Genomic DNA, 22,412 nt, shown 5'->3' with positions numbered 1-22,412 from the left:
TAGGATTGACTGGTTTGATCTCCTTGCAGTCCAAGGGACTCTCAAGAGTCTTCACTAGCATCATGGCTCAAAAGCATCAATTCTCTGGTGTTCAGTCTTCTTTATAGTCCAACTCTCACATTCATACATGACTACTAGAGAAACCTCTGGCTGGGATTTTATTTTTTTCTTAGTTTAGATAACATTTTCAACCTGGTAACTTAGGTCATGATTTCTTAGAATTTTCCTGTATTATTTGATAAATACTACTAAACTACTAATTTCTTGTCATTTCCTATTGTCCATCTCTTTATTTCATTTAAAATTGTCATCTGGGAGATTTCTTTGACTTTTGTTTTCCAATCTATCCATTGATACTTTATTTATCTACAGTATTTTAATTGCCAATAGACATTTCTTGTCTCTGAGCATGCATTTTTATTGCATCATTCATATTTATCATTTGATGGCTATGAGAGTTCTCTTATCTCTTCTTATTTAAACAGAATTTTTGGAGGGCTAGCTTCTGTTTACTCCAATATATTTTTTTTCTTAGATATGTGTGTTTTAGTTTTTGTCTTTTGTGTTACAGACTTTGCAGATATCCAGTGAAACACAAAGCAATAAAAAAAGTTAAGTTCTTTTTCAGCTTACTGATGGTTGGGTCTGATTCCAATGAGTTTAGTGCAGATCAAGAGACGGGCTTTTGACAAAGCTCCCCCCGAATGCCAGTATTTATAAGTCATTTTGTTGCCATCATTCCAGTTTATCCAGAGAGGAGTCCTTCAATCTCACACCTGGGGGTGGGGAGCTGGACGAGGGGTACAGGGCCAGGAGGGAAAATGATGAGTGGTGCATAATAGTGAGAGATGCGAGTCTAGCTGCCGGTATTCTTGAGTCAGAGCAGACAAAAAGGACTGAGGATTCTATATTCAGCATAAACAAAACTTCACTTTGATCGTCTCAGTTCTTAGTCATTCACTATTCTCAGTGTCCCTAAATCCAGAGGCACTGCCATGTAATTCCTCTAGAAAACACATCTTCACTTTCCAGAGATGCAGGGCAGGCTGAGGGACACAAGGCAGGACGTTTGTCCTGAAGGTCTAGCTACTCCATAAACAGACTTTCAACCATATGCTGTCTCCAGCCTCCTATATCACCCCTGCAATCACCAGCACCCACCCGGGTCCCAGCTACTGAGTCTCCCCAGCCTCTGAAGGGCTCAGGCTGGTTCCCTTGCTGTCCCCTCCTGCGGGGCTCCATCGCCCTGTACATGTTTTCCTTAATCAGCTGCATTCCCTTCTTTTACTTTCCATCCCCCAGAAATATGTCTACTTTCCTTATTGCCTGTTTTATCTAACCCATTCTATTTGTCCTTCTGAGTTTATACATTTATTTACTGTAATTTAAGGGAATAGGGACGGTGTTAACAGACATACTGTGTATTTGTGTTAAAACTGCTTTTTGTGGTCTTATCTAAAACAATTCTTTGACCACACAATTTTAGCCCCATCTAAACTTCTTTGTTTAAGCAAAACAAAAAACAAAAAAACCCCATGATTTGCAGGACAATCACCAAATGATGTGATCTAATGACTGAATTTGCCACTAATCACAGGAGTGGTCACCAAGTAGAGCTACCTATCAGAGACTACAGACGTATCTCAATATGTAAATTCCTACTAAGTGGCTTATACTCTAAACTCTAGAACAAAAGGATGAGTGAGTTCACACTGAATGTTTTATAAGTTATCAGTCACCCAATCCCAGCACACAGGAAGAGCATGGGATTATTATGTGCACAGCTCGGTGTATCTGACAACCCATCTCCTGGTTTCTGGGTTTGTTATTTAGTTTTGTTCTTCACTTCCTCAGTTGGAATAGTCTTCTCCTGTCTTCTCATTCCTTCCAAAGATTTGAGAACCAAGGTGCAGATTCAAGAAATGGGAAAAATAAATTCAGAACAAAATGAATCAACAGAGCAAAATGAATCAACAGAGCAAAAATCCAGAGGACCAGCATTCAAAAATCAATTGTTCCAGTGTCTGTTGGATTTTCCAGAAAGAGGTCTTCCTGATGCTTTAAAATCTTCTAAGACATACTTCGTCCTCTGGGTTCTAGAAATTCCATTGTGGTCCCTAAGCCAAGGTGAAAACAAATGAAAACGTCTCTGTCCTTTGATCAGACAAGAAAGCTTTCAGTGCATGGAATTGTTCTTTATCATGTCCTTACACCACCAACTTTAATTTAACACCAGTGTGGTCTGACTTGATAGCCCCAACAATATATTATTTTTATGGAATAGAATTTGGGAACCAAGAATTTTGAGCACATTAGTCCTTTACAAAATAATCTGTGTCCCTCTTTACACTATGCCATTTGTTATCTACTGAGTCACTTTGCTTTGGAATATTTGAACTCAAAAACTGTCTTCCACAATATGCATTTTTCTTCACTTTATAGAAAACAATCCAATATATTTTAATGGCCTCCAAAATATCAAGTGTTTAAGCAACTAGATAACCATGTAAATATATATCCCTGCCTTGAGGTACAAGTAAATATTTTCTATAACACATAGGAAATCACGAGTTATGAAAATGACTTAGGAAAAAACATATAAAGGGTCTATGAATTAAGGATTTCTAAACCAGTCCATTCTAAAGGAGATCAGTCCTGGGTGTTCATTTGAAGGACTGATGCTAAACCTGAAACTCCAATACTTTGGCCACCTTATGCGAAGAGTTGACTCACTGGTAAAGACTCTGATGCTGGGAGGGATTGGGGGCAGGAGGAGAAGGGGACAACAGAGAATAAGATGGCTGGATGGTATCACCGACTCGATGGACATGAGTTTGAGTGAATTCCAGTAGTTGGCGATGGACAGGGAAGCCTGGTGTGCTGTGATTCATGGGGTCGCAAAGAGTCAGACACGATTGAGCAACTGAACTGAACCGAACTGAAACTCTTTCAACTTAAATGATGCCACTATTGGTAATAATTAGCTGACATCTACTGCACTTACATGTCAGGCAGAGCTACAAATGCTTTACACATACTACTTCCATCAAAACAAATCTCCTTGTCTAAAGACATTCAAATGTGGCCCACCTATCTCATCACTTTGGTCATTCACTCAATTATTTAATGCCTGCAATCATAGAGATGACCCGTTTGAATGGAAAAGCAGAGCGCACATGTATGGACTTTCCAAACCATTTAATTCCTAGAGACTGTTTTGTTTGCCTGTTTATCCTTTATAAATGAGAAAATTGGGTTTAATCCTTCCAGTTTAGTAAATTTCCAATTCTGTATCTGTACAAATGGAATGAAAACAGACCCTAAATTCTCCCATAAGGTTGTTTGGGTGTTCAAACAATAATACAAGAAGTGAATTCACTGTTAAATTTTAATAGTGAAATAATAATGCATTTTAGGAAAGAAAAAATGTGTGGATTTGCATGTATGTTCATGGGATTTCATGGACATTTAGGACAAAATATAGGTATTATCTCATTTATAGGACAAATACATTAAAAGAGGAAATAAACATATATATTCTTATGTGTGTATTTTAAGTCACTTCAATCGTGTCCAACCCTTTGCAACCCTAAGCACTGTAACCCAGTATGTTCCTCAAGGGAATCTGAAGCAGATCAACATGGAATTTGACAATGATCCCTAAGCACTTGTGAATATAACTTGTCATGATCATTATATCTGGAATGCAAATAGGACTAAAGGACCCTTCATAATAATTTAAATATTTTTTACTGGAGAATGACGATTTTTACAAAAATTAGGATTGAAGGCTTCCAAACTATGTTTCTGGTATTTGGACCAAGTTCAACTAATAAACTAATGGCATTTATGTCTCATTTCCAGACCCAAAGGAGATCTACCCCAAGGCTCCCATGGGGACTAGGGACATCTGACCACAACTCTCATTGTCCACCCTAGACTAGGTGATATGCAGGTGCCAACTTTATGTATTAATTACATTTGAAATTGAAAAATGTAATCTTTTCTTCACCTTGCAGAAACATATGAACTGTGGAAAAGCAAATATATTCTGAGCAAAAAATTTATAATTAAAATCCCAAAAATTATCCTTCTAATGAGTTTTATATGGGAAAAAAACTGAAAGGAGCTATAGCATTGGATTTAACATGTGCCTTGATTATAAATAACTCAGATATACTTAATCTCCAAAAAATCCAAGGAATTTATGTTACACTGTCAACATACCCTTCAGATGACTGAAGCTGATTATATAAGAGCATCTTTCTCTTCCTTATTCACAAGCACAGTTAAAAATACCAGCCCAAATGACAGCATTGGCAATGTAACATTGCAAATTACTTTGAGAATTGTTGCCTTTTACAAATCACTGTTTTATTTTATTCATTTTGCACTTGTGATGTTATTACCTGGTAAGAAGCTGACCAGACATCACCGTGCTCTACAGAGAGCAATTGCTAGTTCAATTAGACATTGATTGGAAATGATTGAGCAGATAAACTTGTCTTCAAAAAAATTTCAGGAGTCAATGCAAGAAACAGACTCCTTGTATTCAGGAAATAATTTTAAAGACCAAGAGCTGTTCTTTCTCATTTGTTTGCAACAAGACTGCACAGCACTAAGGGGGAAAAATCAAGGCTAAAATGTACTTAGATTGAGTTTATAACAATTATGTTTTCTTTCAGTTCAGTTCTGTCGCTCAGTCATGTCCGACTCTTTGTGACCCCATGAATCACAGCACTCTAGGCCTCCCTGTCCATCACCAACTCCCGGAGTTCACTCAAACTCATGTCCATTGAGTCGGTGATGCCATCCAGCCATCTCATTCTCTGTCCTCCCCTTCTCCTCCCGCCCCCAATCCTTCCTAGCATCAGAGTCTTTACCAGTGAGTCAACTCGTCACACGAGGTAGCCAAAGTATTGCAGTTTCAGGTTTAGCATCAGTCCCTCCAATGAACACCCAGGATTGATCTCCTTTAGAATGGACTGGTTGGATCTCCTTGCAGTCCAAGGGACTCTCAAGAGTCTTCTCCAGCACCACAGTTCAAAAGCATCAATTCTTCAGCGATCACCTTTCTTCACAGTCCAACCCTCACATCCATACATGACCACTGTAAAAACCATAGCCTTGGTTACACAGACCTTTGTTGGCAAAGTAGTGTCTCTGCTTTTTCATATACTATCTAGGTTGGTCATAACTTTCCTTCCAAGGAGTAAGCGTCTTTTAATTTCATGGCTGCAATCAGCATCCACAGTGATTTTGGAGCCCAAAAAAGTAAAGTCTGACACTGTTTCCACTGTTTCTCCATCTATTTCCCATGAAGTGATGGGACCAGATGCCATGATCTTTGTTTTCTGAATGTTGAACTTCAAGCCAACCTTTTCACTCTCCTCTTTCACTTTCATCAAGAGGCTTTTTAGTTCCTCTTCACTTTCTGCCATAAGGGTGGTGTCATCTGCATTTCTGAGGTTTTTTATATTTCTCCCAGCAATCTTAATTCCAGCTTGTGCTTCTTCCAGCCCAGCATTCCTTATGATGTACTCTGCATATAAGTTAAATAAGCAGGGTGACAAAATACAACCTTGACCTACTCCTTTTCCTATTTGGAACCAGTCTGTTGTTCCATGTCCCGTTCTAACTGTTGCTTCCTGCCTTGCATGCACGTTTCTCAAGAGGCAGGCCAGGTGGTCTGGTATTCCCATCTCTTTCAGATTTTTCCACAGTTTACTGTGATCCACACAGTCAAAGGCTTTGGCATAGTCAATGAAGCAGAAATAGATGTTTTTCTGGAACTCTCTTGCCTTCTCCATGATCCAGCGGATGTTTGCAATTTGATCTCTGGTGCCTCTGCCTTTTCTAAAACCTGCTTGAACATCTGGAATTTTACAGTTCACATATTGCTGAAGCCTGGCTTGGAAAATTTTGAGCATGACTTTACTAGCGTGTGAGATGAGTGCAATTGTGCGGTAGTTTGAGCATTCTTTGGCATTGCCTTTCTTTGGGATTGGAATGAAGACTGACCTTTTCCAGTCCTGTGGCCACAGCTGAGTTTTCCAAATTTGCTGGCATATTGAGTGCAGCACTTTCACAGCATCATCTTTCAGGATTTGAAATAGCTCAACTGGAATTCCATCATCTCCATTAACTTTGTTCGTAGTGATGCTTTGTAAGGCCCACTTGACTTCACATTCCAAGATGTCTGGCTCTAGGTCAGTGATCACGTAATCGTGATTATCTTGGTCATGAAGATCTTTTTTGTACAGTTCTTCTGTGTACTCTTGCCACCTCTTCTTAATATCTTCTGCTTCTGTTAGGTCCATACCATTTCTGTCCTTTATCAAGTCCATCTTTGCCTGAAATTTTCCCTTGGAATCTCTAATTTTCTTGAAGAGATTTCTTGCTTTTCCTATTCTGTTTTTTTCCTCTATTAAATTTTCCTCCACTAAACAGTTTTTCATAAGTTCATTCAATTATTCTGAGACCAAAACAATAATCCCAATCATGATAAAGCCACTGCAGCTATAGCACATATTGAAACAAATAAATTCTACTAACATTTTATTATTTTATATCTAATTGTATGCCTGTATCATGCCTGGAAATACACTAGGTACTTTATATATGCAGTCTCATGAAATTATAATTCCATCATAATATCTAAAATCTTAAGACAATGCTTTTTCCCATAGCAATTTTGAAAATTCTATTAAATATTTCTAATTTTGACAGAACCTAATATATTATAGTATCTATACTTCAGATCTATATACAAACCTCTTATTTTACTCTCCAGTTTCACTGAGCACAAATCTTGGATGGTTTTCTTACGCATATGTTAACACCGTTGTCTGTATTTCATTACTCCATGAACAATGAGGCTTCTGTTATAGGATTCACATAGCTAAAGAAGTGTCAGAATAAATAAGAGAGTAGCCAGGCTGAAAGTATAAAAGGAAGATCTAACTACTGAAATAACAATACCACACCGCAGAAGACACAGTATGCCTTCAGTGCTTCACTGCAGATGTGAAAGTGGAACATTCTAAACTTTCCAAAATAATGGAGAATGTTGCATTTTTTTCTCACACAAAGATCATAGGGAGATAAAACATGACCAGAGCTTCAAAACAGCTTAGATTTTTTGTAATTGAATCTGGCAAATAAACCAAACTAGCCAAATTAGAGTTCCTAGTTTAGCTGAGAAATATAATTTGTTTCATGATGAATTTCTATTCACATATGAAAAAGGAAAAGTGATTTTCATAAAGCAGGAAAAGACAAACGTCATACTTTTGAAACAAGATTACATAAGTGCAAATTTCTGTATTGCATAGAATGTGACAGAAGAACTACAAAATTCATAAATTAACTTTCACAAGAACTCCTATAAAATGATTAATATGAATGTGGTCCAAATTGACCCAATTCTTTATAATAAGGATAAACGATTAACTTTACTGTTCATTTTCCCCATACGTCCATTTTCTTTCTTGCCTCCACAAGTCTTTCCCCGGCCCATTAATCTCTGATATGGTGTCTTGTCAAAAGCTTGTGAGTAAACGTCATCACCTGACTTTCTGTTATCTATCATGCCAGAAATAGTTGCAGAGATTTTCGAAGGCTAGTGAAGCATAATCTCCTCTGCCTGAATCCACGCTGCCCCTCCTTAATCAAACTCACTTCACCGCCTCTCTCCAGGTTGATTTCAAATGTTTTCTCAACAATTGGGCTGAACGCGTTAGACGTCTTGGCTTGCAAACACTCGCCTCTGCAGGTGCAGCAGGTATTTAGGGGCCGGTTTTAAAACTACCTCCTGCTCCCCACTCAGTCCAAGCACCTCGACAGAATCCCCATCACCAAGAACCTTTATGCCTCTGGGCATTTTACAAAGTGTTTTCTTTACCCGCCTGAAACCAAGGATACCATTTCTTCTGGAAAACCATTATTTATCCTTTAAAATTCATCCTTATGCATGTAAAATTGAGTTCAACTCACGGACCTGCTAGCTCCTATTCAAAGGTTTCTTGTCCATCCCTTGTCATATCCCTCATCATGTGATTCTGTGTTTGTGTTGGTCTCTCTAGTCATACCTATACCAGTGGCTTGTGCAAAAAAATAATAATAATAATAATAATGATCAACAGCTACTGAAGATATTTCGGAATTTTCAGTTCACTTGTGAAATATTTTACGCAAGGAATTACTAAATATCATAGTACTGTTCTTTCTTTATAGAACATCTTCCTTCTCCACTGTACCCCAAATAAGATGAAACGGGGGTGATCACACCTAGATCCAGTGGGAACAGTTTAGCACATGCTATATTTGGAAACCGATTTTACATTTGTATCCACCTATGTGTCCATCTGTCTCTCTACACATCCAGTGAGGTAGAAGGAAAGCAAATCTATTGTGCTAATTACCTATGTATTCCTTTATCTGTTTATCCATCATATATTTCTCTATCCATCTATCTGTCTCTGTACTCAGAGAGAAAGCAAACATCTAGAAAATGATGCTCTTTTTATCTCAAAACAGCCCGGTTCAATGATCATCTCAAAAAGCTAGCCTTTATTAAACTATTCAAAGGATTATACTATCAGTCACGCTTTTCAATCTGAACCTATAGGAGTGCCTCTAAAACTGGGACCCATGGGGGAGATTACAGTCTAGAGTGGTTCATTCTCTTTCATGATGTACGTGTATAACGTACTACTTTAATTTCTGAATAGAGCAGAAGAAAGTGAGGCTTCTGTCTAGAGTTTTAATGTACTCTAATTAAAAAAATAGTTTTCAGATAGCAGTCAATTTTTATCCCTCTTAAATAAGTAGGACATTGTGTTACTCCATGTGAGCCAAAAGAAAGATGACTGAAACAGCCATTTGACTGAGGGTTAATTTTAACTATATTAAGGTCAAAATTGGATTGACATACACATTTGCATGTTTTAAATATGTATTATGTTTCACATGGTGTGTACATTAATTACTCCTTCAAGACCTAAAAATCTCAAATCAATTTAATTTTCAATAGTAGAATATAAAATAAGAATTGTTCAGTTTCACATAAAGTTAATACAGAAAGCAATGTAAAATGCTTTCAAAAGTTTCAAATGCTTTCAAAAGACAGTAAAATGCTATCAAAGTTAAAAAGGACATTCCTGATTTATTATTTGAAGCAGGATGAACTTCATATCTGAAACTTATTCCTGATTCTGCCACTGAGCCACTTACGGAACAGAATAACTTGTGACTCTTCTCTTTCCGACCCTCAGTGCCCTGGTCTGTAAGATGAGGAAAACCAAGTTATGCAAAGAACTAAGTATTCAAGAATACAGAACAAAAGATGCAAAAAGTGATATCCGTTCTGACTGCTAGTGTTATCATGGCTTTTATCTTCACCAACTTTACAAAATTCCTGAAAGATACTCTATTTGAATAAAATGTAGCAAGTCATTTATGACCTCCACTATAATTCTCTTCTCATGTAATAAAAAAGATATTTTAAAAATGTTAAGATTCATCTTGATAACTTTGTGCAGCATAAGACACAAAGGACCAAATGCTAACCTTTTTGATTTTGTTACCGGAAATATATTTACTCCTTGAAATAACAAAGTGTTTGTGACTGTGTCATTTAAATATATCATAAAAAGATTTAAATAAAACCTTATGAATAAATAGCCTGGCAAATGCCATTTTAAGTCACAACTTAGACTCTGTAATAAAGCAAATGTCATTCCTTGTATTTTTTTATAAAACCAAAGAAAAGAATTTACCATCTATGGAAGCTCAAAAACCAAGATAACTTCCTAGTTTAAATCACCAGAAAAAAAAAAAAAAGTATGATACATTTCAGAAAGTTATTTCAATATTTCACTGAAAAGGAAAGTGACAGAATGCATGATTATGCAACAAAGATTGGATTTACTTTAAATCCTGTGTTTGCCTGTGGCATCTGTATGTTCAGAAGAGACTTCATGAACTTTGTGGTTTCAAGGAGGGGAGCATCAGGTTGCACTCAGTAAGAAGTGACAGATCTAGGCTTCAGTCTTCACTTGCTCTTCACTTTCTATATTTTCCCACCTGAATAGTATTTCTTTCACACACCAAATTAAGACTGAAAAAAATGAAACCTAAGTTCTCTTCCGAGTGAACTCCAGGAGTTGGTGATGGACAGGGAGGCCTGGTGTGCTGTGATTCATGAGGTCGCAAAGAGTCGGACACGACTGAGCGACTGAACTGAACTGAACCCTGATCTCAGTACACAATTCTTATAATCTGTATTTTTTGAGCACAAAAACCAAGTGACATAAAGAAGGCGTCTTTGAAAAATGAGATTTAATGCTATCAAATATCTATATTAAAAGTTGATAATGTGCTTAAAACCAATTTTTACGTAAAAACTCTTAAAAATGATTTCAGTATGAATTTCCTCCACATCTACTCCTGAAACATGAATTAACTCTGATACTACGTAACAGACTACAGTCACTATGGTAAAATAGATACCATTTCGTAAAGGGATATTTAGAAGACATTCTTCTAACATTATAATAATTCAAATTTCTTTAATTCTAGTGTTTTTCTTGGGGGGGGGTGGTGAAAGCTGGAACACGGGTGCTATTTGTTATAATTACTATGAAACTAAATAAGGAAAATGAGGAAGAGTTATTTTTATCTGACCTAATTTCTAGAGTTTTAAGTCAGAAATGTATTTAAGAGTAGGCTATGTTTATTGCACATTCAAACTATAATTTCTAATTGCAAAGGCATGCACAAATATGTATAGTTTTTTTCTTATTTCTTTGCACATAAACAGCAGAAAGGTATTTTTGAAATAAATTATTTTCTATTCTCATCTTTCTTATACAAATGTTATCAACTTTTGCAAGTTACATTTCTATGAAAATGAATAAAACTCCCATTATTATATGTGAAAAATACAGAATTCAAAAATAAATTGATTTGACCAAATAATTTCTAAGAGGGGAAAAAAGCCTTTAAATCTCTGTTTTCTCACTATTTAATAGTACTTGATTATTTATAAGATATTTTCCATAAAAGCTATTCATCGGGAACAGATATCATACATTTTAGGTGTAATAAATAATTATGGATTGGTATTTATCTCAAAAGCAACAGCCAAAAACAGAAGTCTCAAGGGATTTGCAGGGAGTGGGGGGAATGTAAGGGGAAAAAAAACTGAGGAGAGGAAGGCAAGAACTTTAAAAATCTGTTTCCCTGTATTTTTGGATCTGTCTAGTGAAAGGAGTGATATTATTACATGTTGCTCTGGTAGGCAGAAATAAGACCACACATGGGGAAGTTATGGGAATGGATACTTGGGTTCAGTGTATAGAGATACAAATTTTTCCCACTATGGTAATCATACAGCCCTGGAATAGGATGCTAAATGATATTCAAAGAGAAATCGTTGTCTTTCTTTCAAGGATCTCAAAGAAAGAAGTTCTGTGTTAGGTAGGGAATTCATCCCTGAGACTGCATGAGTACAAACACATTTTCTGGCGATGATAAATGAGTTGAAAGCTACAAGGATATACTGCCCAGGGAAGGGAATAAAGTCAATATTTATAAGAACTTCAAATGGGCTATAATCTAAAAAGTATCACTATGCTGTACACCTGAAACTAATATAATATTTAAACCAACTGTACCTCAATTTTAAAAAAAATCTCAAGATTTACAAAGTCTAAATTATAGGCACCAGGAAGTCAGGAGTTTTATGTTGTCTTCTTAATCACTTTACCTCCTGAATTTTTCTTCCTAATGTCTGAAACAAAATGAACCCACATGAATGTTTGTATTGGATGAGGGAAAGTACTAACACCTATTTTGGGATAGTAGTTTTATAAATATTGTGTGGTTCAACTGTCATTTTTTATAAATTGAAAATAATTTGCTGTGTTAATTTGGTATTAACATATACACAGTGGTACATATTAAACAGACAATTAACAAGGACCTTTTGTGTAGCATTTTCTAACAACTTTTAAGGAAAAAGAATCTGCTCACTGGAAAAGACTCTGATGCTGGGAGAGGTTGGGGGCGGGAGGAGAAGGGGACGACCGAAAATGAAATGGCTGGATAGCATCACCGACTCTGTGGACATGAGTTTGAGTGAACTCTGGGAGTTGGTGATGGACAGGGAGGCCTGGCGTGCTGTGATTCATGGGGTCGCGGAGAGTCGGACACGACTGAGCGACTGAACTGAACTGAACAGAACTGAAAGAATAGATATATGTGTATAACTGAATCACACTGCTACATACTTGAAACTAACACAATATTGTAAACTAATACTATACCAATTTTTAAAAAATCATTAGACTTTCTATGGAATTTGATTCTATTATTTCATAAGTTTCATCCTTTTAAGGATATCACAGAGTAGGAAAAACAGCACATAACATCTAAATGATTCAAAATTCTTGGGCAATCAATAGAAACAGACTGCATTATGTTTATTAAATGTAATAGTATATTGAGAAGCATGTATCCTTTTTTGAAGATCCAATATCTTGTGACATGTTTCATAATTTTGTAGTGTCTTTCTGTTTTACTTTTAGTAACCTGATCACATTATTGAGGAAAATCATCTTTATTGGAATGTACAATGCTTTAGAGCAAGGACTTTATTTCATTTACCTTGGGTCCATGGCAATTAGCACAGGACTTGTCTTGCAGGGGGTGTTCAATAAAGTTAATTGAATAAATATTTGCATCAATGTCAATAATATAAGTGAAAGTTACTTGCACTGAAAATAAGATCAGCTTGTACTGAAGCACTACTTTTCCCAGTGTGGTCTCCAGAACTCCTTTAGCACTTAAATGATATATGTAACTTTACAAACCAACATAAAAACATAGCAACATTGTTGACTTCCACTGAAACCTGCAGAGTTTATTCCTGCCCAGTGTAGTGAGAAAACAAACAGTCTCTGTGATCAGACATAAGACTGACGCTTGCGACTAGCTGTCTCTTTGATAATCTCTGTCCTGACAGGTGCGCTGATACCTCACTGCAGTTTTGATTTCTGATGAGTAGCGATGTTGAGCGTCTTTGCTGTGCCTCCTGCCCATCTCCACGTTTTCTGTGGAAAAATGCGTATTTATGTCTTCTGCTCATTTTTCCAATCGGGTCATTTGTGTTTTGTTTTGTTTTGTTTAATATTGAGTTTTATGAGCTGTTTATATATTTTAACCATTAATCACTTATCCAGCATACCATTTTGGAGAAGGCAATGGCACCCCACTCCATTACTCTTGCCTGGAAAATCCCATGGATGGAGGAGCCTGGTAGGCTGCAGTCCATGGGGTCGCTAAGAGTCGGACACAACTGAGCAACTTCACTTTCACTTTTCCCTTTCATGCATTGGAGAAGGAAATGGCAACCCACTCCAGTGTTCTTGCCTGGAGAATCCCAGGGACGGGGGAGCCTGGTGGACTTCTGTCTGTGGGGTTGCACAGAGTTGGACACGACTGAAGTGACTTAGCAGCAGCAGCATACCATTTGCAAATATTTTCTCCCATTCAGTAGATTATCTTATTTTGCAGATGGTTCCCTATACTGTGCATAAGCTTTTAAATTTAATTATGTCCCATTTGTTTATTTGTGTTTCTGTTTCTTTTTCCTTAGAGGAATTAATGCAAGCACTATGGAAAATAGTATGAGGGTTCCTCAAAAGAACTAAATATAGAATTCCACACCATAAAACCCAGCAATTCCACTCCTGTATATATAAGAATAAATCTAAAACACTAATTTAAAAAGATATATGGATCCCAGTGTTCACTTGTAAATAATGCAGCATATTCACAAGAGCCAAGACATGGAAGCAATACATGTGTCCATCAGCCAAGGAGTGCGTGAGGACAGCCTGGTACACACATACAATGGAATATTACTCAGCTGTCAAAAGAATGAACGTTTGCCATTTGCAACAACGTGGATGGACCTGGAGGATATTATGGTTAGTGAAACAAGTCAGAAAAAGACAAATACTGCATACTTTCACTTCCATATGGAATGTACAAAATGAATGAATATAACAAAATAGAAGCAGACTCACAGGTACAGGGAGCAAAGCAGTGGCACCAGGGCAGTGGGCAGCGTGGAGAGGAGGGGCAGGGGTGGAACACTGAGGGGCACGGACTCCCAAGCATAAAATCAATAAGCTCCGGGACATACTGTACACGGAGTGCAGCCAGGATTTTATAATAACTTTAAATGGACTATCATCTATAAAAATACTGAACCTACACTGTGCACCTGAAACTACTATAGCCTTGCAAATCAACTAGACTTCAATAAGAAAAAACCATAAGGTTGACAAAGTCTAATTTTGTATCTCCACAGATCTTCAAATTCTATTAAGTCCACCCTACCCAAGAATAACATCACTTCTGTACCTGCCCCATAATTGCTTCTTCCATATAAGAAATCCAACACAATCAATCCAGCTGAAAACCCTTTCCTCCAAAGTCTGCCTGCTTCCAAAAATAAAAGAGAAAGTAGATTTTCAAAAGGAAAGTGATGTAAAATAAAGTAATATGCCACCAGGAGAAATTCCAGATCATCCTGTCTGGACAGGGTTTTATTTCCCAGAGCAGAGCCTCAGTGATCAGCAATTAACATGTGGCTGAGTACAAAAAGGGGTCCCTTGATTATTGCCAATCTGCATATTTGGATTCTGGACACATTTAAAACGTCTGACGGAACTTCAGAAGCATCTCACAAACACAGGGTCTTCACGATTAGGTGGTGAAGGAGAAGGATCACCACATGAAAATGATTTCAAGAAAAATCACTAGAAAGGCAATCTGCTATGTATGAGTCCTCAGGAAAACGCCTTAGGCAATATTTTAGAGTTCCGTAGTATCACAAATGACAGCATAGATTTTCTTTCACTCTTTGTATGGTAGCAGGATGGGGCTGTTGGAAGGTAAGGAGAAATAATGATTAGACTGAGAGACCTATGATTAGGAGAAAGATCGGAGGTAAAATGTCTGTGGTCTTTCTCGTGTGACTGGGAGCAGCCTCAGATGCCTTGTCACAAAATAGGAGGTGGTCAAGGACAGTACTGAGCTGTCTCCCGTAGATACTGTAAGCTATTAAGTATTATAAGAAGTTTGCAACTACAGAAACACCCACATAAATAATAACTGATCATTAATGCTGATACACGGGTTAGAATAAGAGAAAGTTATTAGACAGTATTAATAAATATCACTCCAAAACTGACAAAGGGCAAACACTTTGGGAAAATGGGTGTGTTTTCCTTCAGCTCTAGTGGAAGGCATTCACATTTGCTGATAAATCTGGGAAAGGAAGCTTCTACCAAAAAGCTGCAATAAACAGTTTCTTCCCAGAAGGGTGAGATCCACGTGATAAAGATAAACAGTGGGCCTAGTGTTCCCAGTGCATTAAAATGATACCAAGAATCTGGTGCTTTTAATACACCAAGGTGACTCCTATTTTTCAAAGGGTTTCTGAAAGTACCAGGAGAAATAAGCTCAGAGAGTAATTAATTTCATCTTATACTAATTAAAGGAAATATCTTCACTGTCATTTGAGGAAACCACAGATGACCCAGGTCAATGCACTAGACATAAGAAAGGAAAAGGAAAAATTAAACACACACACATACACACACCATGAATTCCTTCTACCTCCTGGCAGCAAGTGGTCTCATTGAATGTAGTAGGCTCTGCTCTTGCCCTCTAATTATGTATTGATTAGCTGATTATTACTATACTTGGAATAGAAGTCAAGCATGTCAGGGCAGAAAGGAAAAGGACCAGCCTACGTGTTTTTTGGATGGAGAAACTGAAGCCTAGGAAGTCCCCAAGCTAGAATGTAAGAGGTTGTGGACCAGAGACCCCATCCTGCAGGTACCAGGTACAGACACAGCCTCTGCAGAAAACAGGCATTGGACTGAAGGGATCACCTGTCATCTGCCCTCCGTGAGCCCCTCAGGGCCTCCCTTAAGTCCTGTGCGCACAGAACACACCCAAGTGGTGGGAGAGCAAAGGCCGCAACCACTGGGGCCATTACCGCTGTGTATACACTATTGGCAGTAATAGTAAGGGAAGAAAGAGAACGGACCCTGCTACCACGGCCCAGAAGTGTGTGGGGTACGCTGGTCAGGGAGGGTCAGCTGTTTCCTAGGTTGCTACCTCCAAATAAACCAAGCTTATTTCCTATGAGAATATCTGATTGCAAAAAGAAGCCTTGTACAGTGGACAGGTAGCCTTTTCTGGATTGGAATGGAGCTTCTGTTCATCTGCAGGTAATGGCATTCTAGAAATAAAGGTCAATAATTGGTTTGTAATTATTATGGGGCTATTGAAAATAATCATGTTTTTTCTCTAACAATCTATATACGAGTATATGGGGTAACAGCTTCAAAAGTCGGTTATTCTTTGTCTTACTGATACTTTCAAGTGTCTTAAAATAAGTATTCTTCTGCTTACCTACTGCACTAAATTAGTGAAGGCATCTTAACAAAATGAAAACAGCAATTTGTTCTTGAATGTAATTTTATTAAAAATATATAGACTGATTTTATGTTGCCCCTCTAGTACGGCATATTGTTTTTAGCTTTGCCTATATTAAGTTCCAGAGAAGGCAATGGCAAGCCACTCCAGTACTCTTGCCTGGAAAATCCCATGGATGGAGGAGTCTGGTAGGCTGCAGTCCATGGGGTCGCTAAGGGTCGGACACGACTGAGCGACTTCACTTTCACTTTTCACTTTCACACATTGGAGAAGGAAATGGCAACCCACTCCAGTGTTCTTGCCTGGAGAATCCCAGGAACGCGGGAGCCTGGTGGCCTTCCGTCTATGGGGTCACACAGAGTCGGACACGACTGAAGTGACTTAGCAGCAGCAGCAGCAGCATATAAAGTTCAATACGTATAAATTTCTTTGAACTGATATTTTTACCTTGTCCAACAGAATCCAATAATCTAAAAATAGTTTTATACAGAATACTGTATTCATTATCCTATGATAAACTATAATGGAAAGGAATATTTTAAAAATAATATATATATATACACATATATAAAACGGAATCAGTTTGCCTTCTAAATTTCACAGCAGAAATTAGCACAACATTGTAAGTCAACTGTACTTCAAACAAAAATAGCTTTAAAATAAATGCATCATGTGTTGACATTGATCTATGACTGGTTGCCTCCATCCTACACAAGCTAAGATGGTATTTTGCCTCAGAACTATCTGTAGACTAACCCCACCCCCGTGCCCAGCCCAGCACAGACTTGTTGGAAATGTGTCATTTTAGAAACAAACTGGATACGGTAGGTATATTCCATATCTACTCCTCCACGGGCCTCCTTCTTTATCAAATATTTATTAAAGTAAGTGCCACTTTAGCGCAACAGTGTTAAAGAAACACTGAGATGCATCACTCGTCAGCCATTAGCAAAGGAAACCCAGAAGGGAATCAAGTGTTTTCTAAAGCGGTGGAATCGGGGCTTCTACTGTTGTCTTTGCTTCAGGTATTGAAACCTGTCAGAATACATGAGAACTGGCCATGCTGAGTGCCTGCGAAGTGCTCGCTTTTATATGAACTTTACCACCAGCACACATGCTCTTCTCTAGATGGACTATGGTTCTTAATCTTTCTATCTAATGTTGATCATTAGTCTTATACTTTTGTTGACTGCTTCTGTCTCTATAAAAGCTAATTGATGACATAGCTCCTTCATGCCTGTGTGCTCAGTCACTTCAGTCGTGTCTGACGTTTGGGATCTTACAGACTGGAGCCCGCCAGGGATTTTCCAGGCAAGAATACTGGAGCAGGTTGCCAAGCCCTCCCGTCCAGGGGATCTTCCTGACCCAGGAATCAAACCCACATCTCCTGCATTGCTGGTGGATTCCTTACCCGTGGAGCCACCTGGGAAGCTCCTTCAGGAATAGCCAAATGGAATATGAGTTATTCTGTAAAAGTTAAATGGGTACTTAGATTTCCACTCTGAAATGAGGCAAGAAGCTTCACCACAGCATCACACAGCATAAGCTCAGTTTAGCAGCTATTCCTGTGGCTGAGGCCAAAGGATTTCAAGCAAGGGGAGATTGGTGTGTGTGAGCAGTGAGCACGTAACCTTGGTCTCCTACACACTGGGGAACAATGACTTCCCTTTTCTGGGCCATTAGTGGCATGAATGCTGAAATTCCCAGAGCTCCCCAGAAGACCCCCGCAGACAGCAAGCACCTCACTTAAGACCATCTCCGGTGGATCACTCACTGGGCTGACGGACATCCTCCAAAAAGCTACTGTCCCGTGTGACAGCCAGACCTGGGTCTGGGGTCACACTTGATGAGGGTCTGACTGTAAACTACGTGACAGAACCGCAGATTCTCTTGCTGCCGGGTCAGCTTTCACTGGAGAAGATGCAGCGGGCATGGACGTGGGGCCCTGAGGCAGTAGCCTGGCTGAGGGCACAGGGCTGGCCTCTGGGCCAAGCTGAGAGCCACCCAGAAGCTAACCCGCCAGCTGTTCCCACCTTCACCGACTCCCCAGCTCCACGGTCTCCCTCCTCTTCTGCAGGCCCTGCTGAGTGGCTGAGTTGGCAGTGCTGACTGCATGTGGCCGCGCTGGAGAGAGAGACTTTCCCTTGGAAGGAAGACCGAGTAGGCTCACCCGACTTCGAAGGGTTTGTGTTTGGCTGATGGCCACGAGGGTCCTGGGCAGCCGGCTCTGAAAGTCTGATCGCGTGACCCTGGACAGGCCGCCGTGCAGGACGCATCTCTGTCACGCTAACTGGAGCTTCCACATGTGCAGCTTCACAAGTGCTTAGATGCCGGGGTCTGGGGAAGTCATTCTGGCTTACAGATGGGCTACCTTGAATTCCATGCTAACGAGGACAGCCTGTTTGTGGTCCATCAGCTATACTTGTACACCTACTTTAATTATTAAAGAAATGGTCACACTGACCAAAAACAAAGAATGTCCATGTTAAAAATAAAGATTAAATGCCTCCCTTCCTGGCATACCAATGCTGGGACTCCTTTGATGATAAGACTCTCTTCCAGGCGCCAAGGCTATACTGACTTGCTGTGTTCATCCTTGTCTTTTTTCTTTTTTTGAAACCTTGAACCACTTTCATGGTCTTTGTTCTGACAAGACATGAAATTGTGCTGAACACCCTGCCTCTCCGGGGCAGTTTCTCAGAGTCCTCTGGGAAGTTGACTTCTAAGCTATAGTTCTCAGTTTGGCTCCAATAAAACTCTTTTCTATGCTTGCTTTCCTGATGGTTCAGACAGTCAAGAATCTGCCTGCAATTCAGGAGACCTGGGTTCAAACCCTGGCTTGAGAAGATCCTCTGGAGGAGGGCATGGCAACCTACTCCAGTATTCTGTCCTGGAGAATTCCATGGACAGAGGAGCCTGGCAGGCTACATATAGTCCATGAGGTCACAAAGAGTTGGACACGACTGAGTAAGTTTCACTTTCACTCTTATTATTGATCGCTTATTGATTATTTTTGTCGACAGACTCTGCCTTTGAACATCCAACACAAGTATTCAGACCTAGAGCTGGACTAGGAGGTCTGAGCAGCCTTTCAATCTGATGGTCAATTGTACTTGAGTGATGAGACTCTAAGCTGGGAAGTCTGGAACAAGGAAAGGGCCAGGGCATCCTGACCCTTCTGGCACTATTGATGGCCTGGCTCCATCTCTAGAAAGGGGTTTCAAGTCTAAGTCAGCGAATAGGGCCCTAACCCTCTTACAGACTCTAATCACCCAGAGGGTCTGATTTCACTGACAGCTTTTCATTTCCAGAAAGGTAAGGTTCATGACACTGCCTGACAAAGACCTCTTCTGCCTGGCTCTGCGCAGGGCTCACTCGGCAAGACACACCATTTCATGTGTTCTCTGTAAAACGAGCCTCGGATACTTGGGAGAAAAAAAAGCTAAGCTGTTAGAAAAATGTATAAACTCTTGCAGAACACAAAGGAATGGCATGGTGTCAAGAATACTCACAGCCCATGACCAGTCAGATAACCCTGTTTTGGAAGGTTTTCTACTCTTCTCTCTCATTGTGTCTCTAATGGTCACTTCATATGCTCAAGGCTTCCTGATCATAAATGACCGTAAAATACATCTCATCAGAGTGACTGTACTGAGCATTTAATGCTCTTTCTCAAATGTAATGCATGAGGCCGAACCATCACAGGGATCCAGGTACCACCTGACCTCACTTAGAAATTTGTATATTTTTTCCTTAAACCTGTCAGTGAAGTAGGGAATGTAAAAGCATTTTGAACATCCCAAAGAACTAAAGAAACTAGTATCAGGACCATTCTTATAAAATTCAAGACACTCATTTGCATCCGAATATAATTATTAAATTATTAATCTCCACTTACAAATAATTTCTCTCCAGAAAAACAAGTCTTTCCCCAATGTTACTTCTGTGGCCATAACTAGAATTGACAGTCCAATATTTTAGTTGTCATAATAAAACAGTTGTAACATTTACTTAACATAAGTAACTGCCAGGCACCTTTCTAAGCATTTTTACCTGTGCTCATTTATGAAATTCATGGAATACTGAGTCCAGTTAATATTCTTTTGGGCTTCCTTGATAGCTCAGTTGGTAAAGAATCTGCCTGCAATGCAGGAGACCTCGGTTCAATTCCTGGGTCAGGAAGATCCCCTGGAGAAGGGATAGGCTACCCACTCCAGTATTCTTAGACTTCCCTTGTGGCTCAGCTGGTAAAGAATCTACCTGCAATGCGGGAGACTGGGGTTTGATCCTTGGGTTGGGAAGATCCCCTGGAGAAGGGGAAAGCTATCCACTCCAGTATTCTGACCTGGAGATTTACACGGACTGTATAGTCCATGGGGTCACAATGAGTCAGACATGACTGAGCAACTTTCACTTCAATATTCTTTTGGAAAAATGAGGAAACAATGTATGATAGAGTTTTGTGTTCTTTAAGGCACACACTACTGGAGGCAGATATGGAAACCGAAGTTAACTGTTTTGCAGCCTTGAGGATGCTGTCAGACACATAAAACACAGCATTTCCATGTATCTTTTCCAAAATGTCCCTGAGGACACAAAAACTTAAGGAAAGTGTCTCCATTCTCTGACATTCACGGGCAATCGAAAAAATAAACTGGTTTTCACTTTTATGGAGTGATTTCATAATTCAAGTGCTTTTGGTCACTAAGAAATGCAAAAAGGCAACTGTCTCACTATACTAATTGGAACAGTCCCAACAAGTAAAACATTTCACAGGGCAGAATTTCAAGTGTTGAGTTCTTCAGAATTAGATATCCTGCAATGACAAAGATGTCCTTCAAATGGTCATTGATAGAAAATATATTAGCTATTAACACAAAGAAGGCACAAGCTAGGTAACAGTGCAGCATTGTTTTTATTGACCTAAAAACTTATCAGCAGTTAAGCATTTAACAAACATATTTCCATCCTACTGAGGGTTCTACAGCGCCCCCAGTGGTTCTGAACCATATCACAAGTATGAAACGAATGTGCTTCTCTAGCTGCCAGGATGATAGCAGGTTTTTTATTTAAGCTTAGGATATTCCTAGCCATACTGTCTTCCCAGATGATCATGTCAGGAGATTACACTCAGTGCTGTCACCGTTCTCAGCCCAGGGGACAGGGAGGTAAGTGGGTGCCGATGGCCAGTTAGACCTCCTCTGGGCTGAGATGTAAAGTAGGGTCAGCAAGAGGCATGTGGGCTCCCATGCGAAGAACGTGTGCTTAAGCTGAGTTCTGACTTAGTTTTCACTGTGAATTTTGCAAGACACAAGGCCTCTGGACACAAGGAAAAGAGAGTGGACTTATGAACCTGAAGGTCACTTCAAGTTCAAAAATCATATAATCTATCTCTGCTCATCAGCATAATCTGATAAAAGCTACTTGTTTTTTCCAGTTTTTTTTTTCAATTCTCTTTTATTTGGAGAAGTTTGACACAGTTACCAAAAAATGTCGAAGGACACTTAAATATCAATGCTATAAAGTGTGTGTCTTTTCAAATATTTTTACATGTGTACAAAAGTAACTTCACTTTTCCTTTACATGAAAATGGGGGTAGAATGCATATTATTTTGAATTTTCAACTGAATCTTTTATCATGGACAAACTTTCATAAAGGCAACAGTGTGCTATACAACAATCTATTTAGGTATTTTCAGATGATGGACGTTTAAGTTCTAATTTTTCACTATGAGATGGCTACAATGAATAAGCATCTATTGCTTCAAGATGTATCACATTTCTGGGCTGAAATATCTGATAATTTAGAATTGTGATTGGTAGAGCCAAGGTATCTCCTCCCTGAATTTTTCTAGATATTCTACCAAAATGTAAGGAAATGATTTCTTTCT

This window comes from Moschus berezovskii, chromosome 26, assembly GCF_049115385.1.
Source record: "Moschus berezovskii isolate FMDL1 chromosome 26, NW_MosBer_1.0, whole genome shotgun sequence".
In the NCBI taxonomy this organism is placed as follows: Eukaryota; Metazoa; Chordata; class Mammalia; order Artiodactyla; family Moschidae; genus Moschus; species Moschus berezovskii.
This window is presented reverse-complemented; position numbering follows the sequence as displayed.